Here is a 16246-nt window from a genome sequence, read left to right as displayed (position 1 = left end):
ATGTCAGTCCCTCTCATTTTTTTAAGTTACCAAGTGACTGTTCATCCTGGGAAATTAGTACATATTTCAGAATTGTAAGTGTCTGGAAAATTCGGATTTGATAAAAAAAAAAAGACCCAAATGGGGTGTACATCAGGAGATCCGACTAATTTTCTGTGTAATGGCCAACTACAGAATGGGTGCCAAACAATATCGAACTACAAAAATAATGCAATTGCAGTCATCGCAGAGCAGGGTTCAGTTACTAGCTCTGAACCACTCAAGGAAATAGAAAGAGGATTTTTACGGCCACCAATTCCCCCCCCCCAATTTAAATTGCCCATTGAAAAGGGGCAAATAAACTTTTTACACAGTAATGCAATACAGACACCATAGAAGGGAAGCTGGCAAATATACACCTTAAATAGCCATTTACTTGCAGGAATGTGAAGTACCTTAAGTTTTTCTAGAATGTTGTTGGAGACATGTACAAAAGGTAAGGTGGATGTGTGGATTTTCAAAAAGTAGAGAAATTTTGATCGGTAGGGATGTTTGGATTTAATTTTCTTTTCTAGAAAATGAAAGCTTTGTCCCGAATCCTCACTCATTTTGTAACGCATGGTGAATGTGCCCCCAGGGTAAACCAAATGTACATATGGAGATGTATGTGCTTTAAGAAGTCTACATTCAATTTAGATGAAGCAGTGATATGTGAATTTAGCAGTATATGATAATTCACCATTGTAGTAACCACTGGGATTTCACAGAGGATGAAAATGTAGAATTGTTTATATTTTAAATTGGTTTGATAAATTCTAGGTTTCTATTAAATAGACCTTCTGGCCAGCCCTGTGTGTTTAACAGTATTGATTACCTACAGCCTCCCTCAACTTTCAGGACAATAAATTGGTGTGTCCCAGGTTCATAAAAAGAAACCGTTAAATAAAAATGTTGCACGACTGTTGGGGGGGTTGAAGGTGTCAAATTAAAATTTTAAAAATAAACACATTTTAAAAAACACGAATTAGATGTTGACAGATATAAACACTCTACAGGGCAATAAATGCTGTTTAGTAAGCTTAGCTTCAACGGCACAAAGGCTGCTAGTTCGGCTTTTAAGCTGGTGCTAGTTCTCAAAATCGATATATCATCAAATCTTGTCAAGCCCAGCAGATGGCTAGACCATCCTTACTGCTAATTGCGTAATGTAGGGGTAACAATGTGAACATTATTTTTGGTTCGTGCGATAGCTTCATTTTCTGGAAACATCACAGGGGATTAAATATCATGTGCTGCTATGCTTTGATAATCGGCCATCATTTTCTCTCAGTAGGTGACATTCTTACTTAAAGTTTGCCACTGAGGCCATAGATTCTCTTCTCCCCCATAAAAAAAGACGCAGCGTGGGAAATTGGACTCCCTCATAGTTTTCTAGGTACTATTCTTCCCCAGCTAATGCCTGCTGGGACATGGACCCTGTAGGTCTACATGCAAGACACTGCCCGTTTCAGAGATTATACGAACATCCTATATGATGTAGTATCATATGATATAGCATAAAAAACTATACACAACGACCGCAGCCCAACTCACATGAGACATGAATATGGAGGCCAAGGGATAAAGTGTGATGGGGCTGGAACCAAGGGGCATAGGAAGCCAGCAAGTAAAAAGCCAGCCAGGCAAAGAGGCAGTGATGTCATTTGGGGATTGCTAGGGGTCGCAGCTGCAACCCCTGGTATTTCCCCCACCCCCGAGCAACCCCTGGGGGTGGGAGGGCTCAGATTACAAAGAGAAATCATTTTTTTCTGAAATCACTGCGACTTCAAAAAGAAAATACCGCCCCAGGAAATGGATGGCTCTGGCTCCTGTGCTCTGCTGCGCATGACTGGAAACAGAGCCAGTTCCTTTTTGTGTGTGCTGGAGCATGTGAGTCAGAGTCATGCCTGCAGAGAAGGAGCTGCAGCAACGGATTCCAAAAGGTAAGGCTATTTGTTTAAATGTAAAAGTGTGTGTATATCACGTTGTGTGTGCATCCCTACAGATATGGAGTATCGGCCACTTTTACTCCACATAAATGGGCACATACGCCTAAAAACAAAAAACAAAAACAGATAGTAAAAATACTCCCAACAAAAAATTGTAAACAAACATGTAAAATCTTGCGCCCCTGCTTTTACCCTCACAGCTACATGGATATGTGTGTACCAGTAGTGCACGAAGTACCAGAAGAAGAAACTATTATAACTGCCCGATTATAAGAAGTAAACACATGTATTTTAATGTGCATGAATAATTAGGTGCAAAGAAATAAATTACAAAATATTTTTCTGTTAAACATTTTTACTCGCATATAAAATACTCGCATTGGGAATTGGATGTACACTTTGCTCCCTAAAATCATTTTACTCTCAAATTTAAAAAAATAGGGAGTAAAATACTCCCACTTCCAAATCTTATCTGTGGGAAGGGTGTGCACGCGTGGGTACACATTGTAGGGTGTAGATTGCGTGCCTGCTGCAAGAGACGCCTGATTTTTGGTTTTGGCGCCCCAGTCCTTTCCGCTCCACCCCCAATCTCAAAGTAAATCCCCCACCCGTTTGGCTGGTCTTTCCCTTGGTGCTCCCCTCAACCCCCTTGTCGTCTATCTGCGAGTAAAGTGTTTCTTCCTGGGTCCCACCAGCATTCCTCCTCACCCTGCATTTTCTACACCGCTTTCCGTCTACATGCTCACTCTCCTTACTTGCCCCTCACTGCCCCCAAGCCCCTTTTGCTCCTCTCGCAGTCTGTTTGGCCCCTGGATGAGGATTGGTTGATGCACTCCTTCTCAGCTCCCTTTCCACATTCCATCTACTAATGTACCAGCCAGTATCTCCTTCTGCAGCGTCAGGCCTGACTTTGCTTCATGGTGGGACTCAAGGTGCTTTTCCAACGCTATCATGGTTGTGCATAGTAGTAGAGCTCACAACAGTAGGATTTCTGGGTGTCGCTGCGCACATCACTGGTGAATGACAAAAGGAATATAGTACTGCATAGCACCTGAGTGAATGGCTAATATCAGACTTCACTTAAAGAAGCTTCTTCTGGACAGTGCCCAAGGAACAAGGTGATCATTTCTGACTCCCAAGGCAAGTTCGTGTTTCAGGTTTTACATGAGCAATTCAGCATGAAATGACTATAAATAATGTGCAGGTCTATGTTCACAGGAATGTTGGTACCTCTTATGCATTTTCCAGGAGCTAATAATTAACAATCACAGTACGGTTTGGTGGCACATGGCAGATTAGGAGGTTTCTGCAAGGGGGACGCTTCCAGATTAGGACGGAAGCAAGTGGCATTCCCGGTTTTCAGCAACAACTTTTCATGCAATTATTTCAGACATATTTGCAAGTTTTGGAGCGTTCATGCATACACTTTGGAAATAAGGCAGCATTTAAAGTAACACATCATTGTCCCAATTCTCATTAGCTAATGGGATTCGTTAGTAAAATTAAACTCGTTATTATATGCACTCTCTTCTGACCTCTGGGGTTACAGGGTGCGTGTTAAAGCCCCCCAGAGCAAAGTTAATTATGTTTACTTCGCAGCATGTGGCTTTACATGATGTTATTTTACACACCGGAGTACGGCTTTTTTCTTTTCTTTTTTTTTTTACAAAAGGACACCTGGGGTTCCTTGGACACAGTAGTGGTAATAGCATACGAGGGATAGTTTTAGCCTAAAGTCGATTTCTACAGAGCTGTATTCCCACTCCCTGTGACCTAGCGCGAAGATGACGGAGGGCAAGGAGTGGGCAAAATAGGGCTTGAGATCCAGTCTAAGAAATTAAAAAATAAGCATTTCATTGTGCAATCTTGGAAAAAGAAGACTTCCTCTATATCGGGGATGCCGTCACTACGAACGTTTGTCAGTCAACTTTCTAAGGTTTATTAGGCCTTTGACTCATGGTTACAATCAGTGGTCGAAGTGAGCGGGAGCGCTGCTTCTCTACTTTTTTTTTTTAATTACGTTTTACTGTTCCTATACTTTTATTTTAACGCTCCGGAATGGTTGTAGGAAGAAGTTGAAACTTGCACTTTCAGTGCACTACTGTGAGCGTTCCCCTAAACAGCTTGTGCATGTGTTTGGTGGTTTGCATTGTGTGTGGGAGATGGTGTGGTGATGGGGTTTGTGGGGAGTGGGTGCAGGCCGGGAAGGGACATAGTTCCACTACATCTTTTCGTACACTTCGATCACTGGTTACAATCGTTGCTGTGTTGAAGGTGTGGGTTTAAGGTTTTCAGGTCGGGATTATCAGCAGTAGGATCGATCGTTAGTAATGCTCAGAAAGGAGACATGTCGGTGGGCCTACAGCGGATGAGGCAAGATCATTCAGAAAACCCATGCCTCAAAAACGTGCACTCACCACTAGCCATGGGCTAGTGAAAATTGGGTATTAAATGAAGAAAAAAACCCGATAAAAAACAAATAAATGGCCGCTTTAGAAAGACCCTTCCGACCGGTCTTTCTAAATCGGTCTGTCAGCCGTGCAACACACATGAGTGCGCGCAGGGGCTGACAAACACAGCAAGTCCCAGAGTCGCCGCAGGAGTGCCAGGTGAGTGTGCATGTGTGTGCGTGCATGAAAAGTAATCTTTGTAAAGGGGAATGGGTAGGGGAAAGGAACAGTTCGCGTGTTTGTGTATCTGGTGGGAAGGTGCAGCGGACCAAAGGGGAAAAGGTGGCTCAGAGAGGGGGTGGGGTGGGGGGTGGTTGAATCCCCCAAATTGTTAGAAGACCTGCGGGCATGTGTTTTCTCGCTTTTTGAGGGATGCACAAATATCAACCGAAATACATTTCTTTTTTATGTGCAGCCTTCAAAAACCACATTTCACACAGAAACGATAATTGACTCTTGGCCAGTAAGAAAAGGTGTGCTCCACCTATATATGGAGAATTGGGGGAGAGGGAGTTTTATACTGGACTGTAGCCTACAACTTACAATTATACCCTTGATAACAAGTAATGCATTTAAAAGAAAGCCATAATTCTGAGGCCGTCAAAATGTATGGTATTAGGTTGTCTGCGGTTGTTGGGCATGAGGGCAACTGTAAATAGACCAGCACTCAACCTTCCTAATGCACAATACATATAAGGGGAAGGCGAGGACCTCTAGACCCATAGCACATAAGGTAACCAAGGTGATATGATAGGTCATTTGTAACGCGCTTACTCGGTATCGTCTTGCTTCCAAAGCGAATACGTTGCCCCCGAGCTATCCTCCCGAGACAAGGTGGTTTTGTGTTGGAGAATTACACCCGTTGAGAGGTGGGAAAGATCATGATTTTAAATTGGAGCACAACTATAAGAAATTGCTTGCCTATGCGTCTTTGAATGCGTAGCTGGAGCCTGCAGCCAAGTGTTCCCGCCATCAACCTATTTATGAAAAGTGGGAACTGCTGAAAGACCCGCATATAAAAGGTATATTTGTACAAAGGCATAATTATGTATGTCATCGCTTGAACATGTGGGTCGGTTCATATGTGCAAGGATCTACAACGTGTTAATGTTAGTCCTTGAAAGTTCACAACATACATATTTATACATATTACGATGTGGAAACGCACACCGATCTTTGGAAAGAGTAGTGGAAAGGCAGTGTTCAGAAACCAGCAATCACAGGGCGGAACACAATCATGCAGAGTGTACAAAGCGTCATAATTACAGGGCCAAGCAGTGTCTGCAGGCAGTCGAGGTTATGTTTTCGGTCATGCAGAGCGCTCTAGTCATGGCACATGGCAGGCTATACTGAGGGGGGAGCGCCCCAATGCCCACTATGCACCAGCCATCACTGCTGGCCAGGATTGTATAGTTGGAGGGGAGCATTTCATCCATGGCAGGACTTGAATGCTTCGTTACCCAGGATTCGGCAATAAATGAAAGATCCAGCTATGTGGGGCAAGTGCGATGAACGGCCTTTTTTGTTTGACCTATGATTCAGCATTAATCAGCATGGCCTTACACTTTTGAGGTTTCGACCAATGAGTGGGTGTAGATAGGAACACGTGTGTGAAACTTCCGGTTGCAAATGCAATAGACAAGAGCTAGATACAGTCTATGCAACTGCATGAATGTTTATCATCATCACCCGACATTGAGGTAGGTTGCCACGCCATTAGCACAGCGGCAGGCCCGACCGACTCTGGTCTCTGCGTCGTCCAGATGGACGCAGGCAATGTCATGTTTTCCTCACCCATGGAGTACCGACAGGGCACATCTGACACGCCATTGCAGCGCCCGGTCTCATTCAGTGCGATGTGTGATGGCAAACAAGAAGGGGGGGGAGTGCGGGGGGTTACGGCTAAGCGGGGGGCGGAGCCGAGTGTCTACCTCGGATCAAAGCTTGAAAAAGGGTGAAGCATGCCATCGGGTGGGGTTCTACCCAGGTAAAACAGAGCGGGCTCCAGATTCCGCTTTAAAAAAAAGGAGAAATCAACGCACGCTGCTGCCGCTCTTGTAAGAGTTTATAAGAAATCTAAAATACAACGTTCGAGAATGAAAGAACGATGCATCTAAAGTAATTGCTAATCAGTGGCAAAGCATTGTAAGGAAACTTGCGGCAGGTAAAAGCAGGAGCCGTCCCTAGTAAAAAAGAAATCCACTTTTTGGATTGTTTTTGGATTGCTTCTGGCTTGTTTTCAAGCTGCAGATTTTTTTGGGATTTATTTTGGATTTTTTGGGGATTTTTCCAAGCAAGGATTTATTTGTCTTGGGTTGGAGGATTTATTTTGGATTTTTACTGACTTGTTTCTCAGTAGAAACAATCCACTAACACTAACTGGCAGGCACGCATTTTTACAGGATTTATTTTGGATTTTTACTGACTTGTTTCTCAGTTAAAACAATCCACTAACACTAATTGGCAGGCACGCATTTTTACAGGATTTATTTTGGATTTTTACTGACTTGTTTCTCAGTTAAAACAATCCACTAACACTAATTGGCAGGCACACATTTTTACTGGATTTATTTTGGATTTTTTGACAAGCAAGGATTGTTTGATTTTAAAGTGAGGATTATTTTGGGATTATTTTCAATTTGTTTCTCAATAAAAAACAATCCAGCAACACTACACATTTTTACCGCATTTATTTTGTATTGTTTTACCAGCAAGGATTGTTTGGTCTTACATTGGAAGATTTATTTTTGATTTTTTCCAACTTGTTTCTCAGTAAAAACAATCCAGTAACTCTAGGCACACATGTTTACTGCATTTAAATGTTGGAATGTTTACCTAGTTTAAACATTGTTTGCCGTTATTTAGGATTTTAATGTGGTTAAAAATGTCACACAGTTTATTTCTTTTGGAACTTTTATTTGTGCACTAAAAGTTCCATTGCACTTAACTATTTCTTTATCAAATAATGCCCAGTCGCTAAGCTTTATCTTCAGGGTATACGGATTTGCCGCCATAGGAATAGCACTCTATCCATTGTCTTCAGTGACTTTAGTGGCTTTGCCAATGCTTGTTTTACACGTGGCTTCAGTGGCTTTGCCAATGCTTGTTTTTAGCACATGGCCGATACTGACCCGACTGAGTCCGGTCTCTGATCCACTTTTCTTATTTGTGATGCTGTGTTGTATTATTATTGGTAAACACTTTTGCTGTGTGTGTTGTATGTGACAACTTTGATCTACGGCAGGAGCATTCATTAAATCATTATTTTAAAAAAATCTCTGAATCATGCTATAGACACACATGTTTGTTTACATATTATTTTTGATAGTAAATTGGTTTCCATTAAGTTTAACAAAGCTTCAGAGAGGCTGTGGTGGGCAGCGCTTTTATTAAATCGGAGAGTCTAAAAAAGTGTACAATTTTGCAATCTCCATTATGCACCCATATACATGCAAACATCCGTTCAAGAGACCTTAGTCCAGTGCTGATATTTTCATTCTGCTTTCTGGGACGTAGAGTCTGGATTTATAATGGGGGAATACAAGCTCCAGGATGCAAGGAATAAAACAGGAATAAACTTGCACTTTAAAAACGTAATGGGGCATATTGACATGTATGCATAGCATTCACTGGGAGAGATTTATGTTTTTGCATGGGGGAACACAAAAAAAGGATAAGACTGCCACACAAGGGTGGGTGTGGCTATTCTTTGTTAGTGGTGGAACAAAATCAAACTCCACCCTGCCGGAATAAAGCCTTCATTTAAGAACACTTTCCTCCCATTGTATTACAACGGGCATATGCAGCATTGCACTTATCTGATAGCAAATTGGCCACCATCGGGACTGAAAAACCCACACATGAACCCAGAAAGTCCCCTTGTGTGGTTCCCTGCACTGGAAAGGGAGATATCAAGACCCCAGTGGAGACAAGGAAAAATTAATTAAACAATTCACAGAAAATTAATGGCGGGTTGTCCTCTGCAGGAGGTATTTGGCATGTGTTGTACCCTGACCCAAGTGTGGTGGAGGCTGTGAAGACTGCTCATACAGATACCAGACCTCGTCCACCCAGAGCAAGTTCCAGGAGTTGACAGGCCCATTGCAGTAAAAGAGGTACAGGTGCAAATCACATGATAAACCATGCTGACAAACATATCCTTATAGAAATATGTGTAACACTAAAAAGAAAGTGCAATTTTAGTTGCCCCACCCCATCCTCCTCCCCATTTTCACTGAAAAACTACATTTACCAGAAGGAAAAGTAATTTGAGCCTAATCTCCATATGGTTTGCAAATGTGCTTTCAAGACACACAACAAAATGTATTTTGTAATAATAAGGTCACCTACTTTTAGTCATCTTTTTTTCTTCATTCACATGCGGCTGCCAGAGCGACTGCAACTTTCTTCTTCCCCTGCTCTCTACTATTATGCCTGCATGCACGTGCAAAGGTAAGCCCCTCACCACTGGGCTCCCACACGAGGCGCGCATCGGCACATTGACTTTGTTGAATATTGCAATAATTGTGCCTGCATAGACATCTTATCAGCGAGAATGTTTAAACACTGTTGAGCTTTGATAACGCTCTGTTTGTTGCCGCATTGCATTTTACCTGCCGTATGTCCATGGATTTTTGCCATTCTAAGATGGTCGTTTCCACTGCCTGCACCAGGATGCTGGGCACGGTGCTGCTGGGTATATGGGATTGGCTGGGGCTGTCTACATCTGGCCCAATGGGAAGGCCGGCAGGCTTGGCCGGCCCTCCTAACAAGGCCAACTCCTAAGGCCCTGTCTACCCCTGTCCATGACGGTCGTCTGTGTGTCCGTATGCTCCCCAACCCCCTTGGTCGCCTGTATTTCCATATGCTCCCCACACCCCCTTGGTCGCCTGTGTGTCCGTCTGCTCCCCCCCCCTTGGTCGCCTGTCTGTATGTTCCCCAACCACTTGGTCGCCTGTGTGCCTGTATGCTCCCCAAACCCCCCTCCCCCCTTGGTCGCCTATGTATCCGTATGCTCCTCAACCCCCCTTGGTCGCCTGTGTGTCCGTACGCTCCCCATCCCCCCTTGGTTGCCTGTGTGTCCAGATGCTCCCCACCCCACCCCCCTTGGTCGCCTGTGTGTCCGTATGCTCCTCACAACACTCCCCATTGGTTGCTTGTATGTTTGTATGCTCCTCACCCCACCTTGGTCGCCTGTGTGTCCGTATGCTCCCCCCCTTGGTCGCCTGTGTGTCTGTATGCTCCCCACCCCCCTCCCTGGTCACCTGTGTGTCCATATGCTCCCCACCCCACCCCCCTTGGTCGCCTGTGTGTCCATATGCTCCTCAGAACACTCCCCATTGGTTGCTTGTATGTTTGTATGCTCCCCACCCCCACCTTGGTCGCCTGTGTGTCCATATGCTCCCCCCCCTTGGTCGCCTGTGTGTCTGTATGCTCCCCACCCCCCTCCCTGGTCGCCTGTGTGTCCGTTTGCTCCCCACCTCTCCCTGGTCGCCTGTGTGTCTATATGCCCCCCCCCCCTCCCGGTTGCCATGCAACATGTGGCTGGCACCATGTATTTTCCAATCTTTATGTACTTATACTGTAACCTTAAGCATTGTATGTACTTTTGCTCTGTAATCAGCAAGTAAAAGCTCCTTGACACCTCAGGGTTTTGGGCGCTATATAAGAACAGTAAATAATTTAAATAAATAAATAAATAGAGAATATCATTTAACTGTGCTGCTTATAACAGAGGGTGTTTTAAAAAAAAGTGTTTCTGAGGAGAGTGGAGTTAAATTTGCTTGTGTGAGCAGCAGCTTATTGTAAAATATTTTTATTTTAGCACTGTGTATGTATAGCTATGCTATTCTGTTGCATTTCTTACTTTGGAGACCTAACCACTTCGTTTTGAGTGAGCGCTGTTACTTTCTGCTCATTGCAATGGGAGTTGGCCTGTTTTCGGCTTGTTTTGGAGGGGCATTGAGCTTTTTTTTTGTTGGGCCTGGCAACGTGGGTAGCAATGGCGGCGGAAGAAGATACGGCGGCCGTGCTGGTGGGCTCGAAAAACAGGATAAATACCACACAAAAGGTAAGTGACCACGCGCTTATTTATGTTCGCGTCGTTAGGTAACACAGACACACATGTTTCAGTTTACATCGATGCGTGTGACTAGAGGTCTCTTTACAATTACTCGTGATAAATGCAGCTTTGTTTTTTATTTTTCCAGCTTTCTTTCAATGGTCCAATTTGTTTCATTTTTTTGCCTCAGAGAATATGATTTTCATCTCAAATCAATGGCGCCTCAAAATGCCCTGGTTTGTAGCAACTGCTAATTGTGTACATGTGGATATTTACTTTTTCGCATGCCTGAAAATTCAGCAAATGCAAAACGCATTGCCCGCAATAGCTTTTCAGTCATCAGCCCTCGCAAGCACACAGACACCCACAGCCACAAGGTTTACTGCTTCCCACGCCGATGGATGGTGGCTTTTCCGCCTGCCGCATTGCTTGTTTTTAAGTATGCAGTTTTATTCACATTCGTGCCATATCTGCGCACACACAAATACTAGTGATTCCAAACACAGCTCCAATCTTTTAAAATAAGCAGCCGTCATAACTCGTGCGCCATTTTACGCATTTGTGTTTTGTGAGCAGCTCTGCATGCCTAACGAACAAGAAAAGAGCCACACATCCAGCCTATAGTCAATATTAGCATTTTCTGGACTCGGCGTCAAGACTGGAGTAAATGATAATTTTAGTATGTGACTTTAGGGCAAACTTTCCAGAAAACCCTTATATTTCCTCATTCATAACGGGAGTGTTTATAGCAGAACAGGACAGAGGCTGCATAATCAGGTAGACATGAAGCAGAGGATATAAACCGCCTCTAAAATCAACAGAATAATAGAGGGGATAAAAACAACACAGAACACTTGCTTCAGAGTTCAGACCCTGTACAGGCAAGAGAGAATAGACTGTTTAAAAACCGAGCAGGTTCACGGGAGAGGACACCATTTCAGAACAGAGCACGTTCACATAAAAGAATGAACTATGTGTGTGGGGGGAAAGGTATAGCCAACAGCAGCCAAAGAAATCCTACGATCGCCCGGTGTGTTAGCAGCTTGTGAAGTGAACACCACCGAAATGCTAACAATTGCAGCATGACTGCGTAGGAAGACACGATCTGCCTCTTTACCCACGCCCCGCTGCACCCCTCGAAGTTTCAGTCTATTCACTTGTTGAACTTTTGTATAGTGCCTGGACAGCAGGAGAGGTTTCCAGGTCCTCGGCCCCCAGTCTAATGCCTGTTCTCGAGGGACAATACGTGGTGCATTTTCTTCAGTGGTGCATGCATGCTTCTACCAAACATGCTGCCCCACTGCTGCGGAAATAGCCACCTTGATTGGTTACTGCCGCATAGCGTTGCAGCATGCACAATCAGACTTCTTGTGTGGGCTGATAACCAAAAGCCTATCTATGTGACCCCTGAGCTTCGATTGGTATTGGTAGATATGGGTGAGGTGGGGTACGTGGGCATGGTAGTGTGGAACAGAAGGTGAGAGAGGCAGATTGTGTGGTTAAGTGGGATGAGGTGACATTGGATGGTTTAGAGAGGGGTATGGTGTAGAGGGGTGGAGTAGGTGCATAGAGAATAGTAAAGCATACTCGAGCAACAGTGGGAATGGGAAGGGATGGGACAGCAATGCGTGACGAAGGATGGATAGGGTAGAGAAGTACAAGGAGGGGTGGGTCAGGGTTAGAAGAGGTTAGAAAGTTTGGCCCGGTTAGGGATCGTCACAAATGGCACAGAAATCACCCCAACTCTCTCAGGCAGTTTAAAGCTTTTTATTGAAGGTTTGGTAGGCCCTAAGACTCTCTTTCTCGTTTTGTAATTAACCCCCTCCCTAACCCACACATCCTTAAACCTGTAAGGCAAGACCTCCAAACAAGGAAAACCAATCCTCTTAGGTTAAAAGCTTGGTGCACCTCTTTGCAAGGAAACACATTTATTTTGTATATTTTGTATACCAGAAGGGGAAAGGTGATGGAAGGTCCCATAGAACCTAACTGTCACCAAGTTATATAGTGCCCACTGCCAGTTTCCCTAGGCACACACGCACACGCTCTGCAGGTCATTGAGGTGCTTAGGTTGCAAACACGTATCTTTTTCAGTGGCAGTGCCTTTCATGTGCATAATAGGACAATTAGAACTCAAATGGAAGTTTGTGACAAAGAAGCTGCACATCTACGTTTGTTTATTACACAACTTCTTGCATGTCTTAAATCGCTGAAAATACAGTGGGGTTAAAGAGATTTTTCAGGTTGACATTATTTTGCATTCTGGGACTTATAGTTTACCATTCAGGATGTGAAAATTAAAGCCACAAGGAACATTTCCACCCACCTCTGCCCAAACACACACTCCTTGGATCCCCTTAATTGAAGCTATAAACGGGCCACTGGTGTAATAAAAATGTCTTAACCAGGTCTGCCCCCACCCACTCAATTTATAAGCACTATATGTGGTTCTGTTGAAAACAAGCATTGGCAAAGCCAACAGTTTTGGCTCGTGTATAAGTATTAGGCATTTGCCAGGCACTACTGTTATATGCACAGATGCTCGCTCCATTTTGCAGTTGCTACCACTGATAGCCAGTTAATGCCACTAAAGCAGTGCCTGCCTGGCAACTGCCTTTCCAAGCCTACACAAAACCCCAAACTATTGGCATTGCCAGTGCTTGTTTTTGGGCGGTATTTATTACTCTACAAAAAAATAGAGATACCATTATTTATGCTGGCTATAGGCAACTCTTCTACTGCAGTGGAATCACACTGTTGGACACAGCAGTGGCAGATGTTGTGTTGTGTTACAAGCATAACATCCAAACCATCTCTAGTCAATATAATTAAATATTATATTAGCATCATCTTTTAAAGAAAACTATCAGCATGGAAACACGACAAAATGCAATTCCTAGTTTTAATGCAGTATGCGCATTGTCGCAATGGTTCCTAAAAAAAAAAAAAAAAAAAAAAAAAAAAAAGAGAGCATTTCTGCACATTTTCACTGTCTATGCCAAGTTTGTCCAAGAGTTTCTTAAATAAATCTACAACACAACAGTCAGAAAAAAACACTGGACAACATTCTTGGTAGAGAGTTTATGCAAGGGATGCATCATCTTGATGAATTAGATGGGGCAATTGACAATTTAATAAGATAGCTCATTGAGTTGGGCACTTTCTCAAACAGTTGTGCATAATCTGCAAACGCAGGTTCGGGCTCAGGGCAAACCCAGACTTGTATCAGTCCAATGTTAATAAATTATGTACATATACATCTGATGATAATATTAATCAGGTGTTAGAGTAAAGCAATATTTTAAACACAGCATCCTTAACTCAAATATGCCACAATAGAAGAGATTAACATAAACGCAGGGACCAAATATACCAAAGGATCTTTCCAAACCATTACTATTCAAATGCAAAGTGCTGGATTGCAATGAATACAATTGAAATGGCAGTTGCCGTTGTAAATTATACACATTGCAATCCCTCCTAAATTCCAAGGTAACTTGGGTGGGAAGTGAGTTTGGCGCGTATGTGTCATGTGTGAAGATATCCATTTCCTGACTGTTTTCTCACATGGAACACTAGAGATTGATTTTGCTGGTGCGCACATTGCTTCACAATTGATCTCTTGGGCCCCCCCTCTTCTCTCCTTCCTCTCCCCTGTCACACCTGATGAGGTATCTAGACCAGTCCTGGTACCTGCTCACCCTGCCACCCACTCGCACTGCCTCTGGGCCACCCCTTGCACTGGGGTCTGTATCTGTACCCATACAGCCCCCCCGCCCTTTATCTTTATGCATTTATCAGACACACCCTGTCTGCTGTCTTATCCCAGCACTTGCCACTTGTTGGCTGCACTACCACTGTTTGTTGCCTTTATTATTTATTTATTTTCTATTTATCCGTTTCTCCTCTGCTCCACACTTCCCTCTCCCTCCCCCTCCATGCACTTTTCCCCTTCCCCCTGCCCCTGCGCAATCTCAATGTCACCTGGCCTAGTAGTCTGTCTTCCCTCAGTTTCCCCTCCCTTGCCTCGTCATGCCTTGAAACACTTATGTATAGGCGCGTTATAAATGCCATATCATATCTATGTCTTAGCACAATCTGAATTGTCGTCAGGCCGAGTACAATAGTTAATTTCACATCCTTACTGTTCATGGCATGTAAGAATGTCATTGTATTTTCCCTTGTTCCCTCCCTTGCCTTGAAGCGCTTTGAAACACATTGTGTATAGACGATATATAAATATACGATCGTATCATGAACCGCTTTGCTCACATAGCCTGCATCCTAGTTGCTATGTTTCATAAAGTTTATAGCGGCGACTAGTTGTACTTTGCTTGCTCTTATCAAACATTTTACACAAATCTTTTTTTGCATTTCAGAATTTATCCATGTTAAAGCCAGGGAAATGGGCTTTCCAATACTCTCTGCATCCGAGTACAGAAAAGTCCTTCAAGATAAAATTGGGAACTACCGGATGAAGAAGGAGCCAGACCTGGTCTTTTCTACACCAGTGTAGTTGGGCATTCCCTTGCTCCCTGGGCTGGACCCCACCTGACTCACTTGCTTTCTGGGCTGGGCCTGGATAATTGTGTGACTCCCTGGACTGGTTCTGTGTCCCCTCTCAACCTTGCTCCCTGGGCTGGACCCCACCTGACTCACTTTCTCCCGTGGCTGGGCCCCACCGGACTCGCTTGCTCCCTGGACTGGGCCTGGATACTCGTGACTTTCTGGACTGGTTCTGGTTCCCCTCACCCTTGCTCCCTGGGCTGGACCCCACCGACTTGCTTGCTCCCTGGGCTGGGCCTGTATACTCGTGTGACCCCCCTGGACTGGTTCTGTGTCCCCTCTCACCTTTGCTCCCTGGGCTGGATCCCACCTGACTGGTTCTGGGTCCCCTCTCACCCTTTATTTTAAAATTGTAAGCACCCGTTTTTGGGATTGCTACAGTCGTGTTTTTGTGCTATGTACACAGTGTCCGATTGAACCTCTGCTTCTTTTTAATAAATATAGTGGGAAGAAAAAAAATGTGTTGCTTCTTTTTAAATATAGTTAATATGCCATTAAATGGTCTTGACTTTCATGGCCATTTTACCTAAATGACTGTGACCTAATAAGTCATCACTATTGTTATAAAAGCAATTCAAAATGCAACACTGTGAAATAGGTAGTAATTAAGTCACAGTGACGCTTTTAAAGCCCAATTCAACAAGGTGAGCCAAATGTGTTTTTAAGCATTTCTTTTCAGGATTATAGTAAACATTATTTTTGTTAAACTCCTAAAAAAAAAAGTCCAGCTCATAAACCGAAACAATGCCTATATTGTTAAAGGATATTTTGAGGATTGCTTTGTTTTTTTTATTTGTAAAGTATTATTTGGTGACTACATTAATTGCTTTTGAATTTCAAAAGGTTTATTTGGGGATTGCATTGCTTTTGGATTTCTACGAGGAAGGATTTATAAATAACATATTTCGGGTGCATTAAGCCAAAAGGAAGCCAGATGTAATCTGTTGCTTTTGGATTTATTTAGGGATGGCACTGGTTTTGGATTTTTATAGGATTGTTTGGGGATTGCATTGTTTTGGGATTTTTGCTGGATTGAGCATTGGATTGCTTTTGGATTTTTATAGTTTGGGGGTGGATTATTTGGGGATTGGATTGCTTTTGGATTTATAGTGGATTGTTTGGGGATTGGATTTTTAGTGGATTGTTTGGGGATTGGATTGTTTTTGGATTTTTAGTGGATTGTTTGGGGATTGGATTGTTTT

The 16246-nt window shown here is 43.5% G+C and overlaps 1 protein-coding gene and 1 long non-coding RNA gene across 6 annotated transcripts in view; one reads left to right on the top strand and one right to left on the bottom strand.

Moving 5' to 3' along the window:
* Positions 1–16246, bottom strand: part of MPP7 (MAGUK p55 scaffold protein 7) — a 1979219-nt gene that overhangs the window by 1887732 nt on the left and 75241 nt on the right. The gene's annotated exons all lie outside the window — the stretch shown is intronic.
* On the top strand, positions 9953–15503 carry LOC138569791 (uncharacterized). The gene is made up of 2 exons (XR_011303331.1): positions 9953–10487; positions 14858–15503. It is a non-coding gene; the product is annotated as an uncharacterized lncRNA (long non-coding RNA).

Source organism: Ambystoma mexicanum, chromosome 2q (assembly GCF_040938575.1).
Source record: "Ambystoma mexicanum isolate Mex_15411 chromosome 2q, UKY_AmexF1_1, whole genome shotgun sequence".
NCBI classification, from domain to species: Eukaryota; Metazoa; Chordata; class Amphibia; order Caudata; family Ambystomatidae; genus Ambystoma; species Ambystoma mexicanum.
This window is presented reverse-complemented; position numbering and strand designations above follow the sequence as displayed.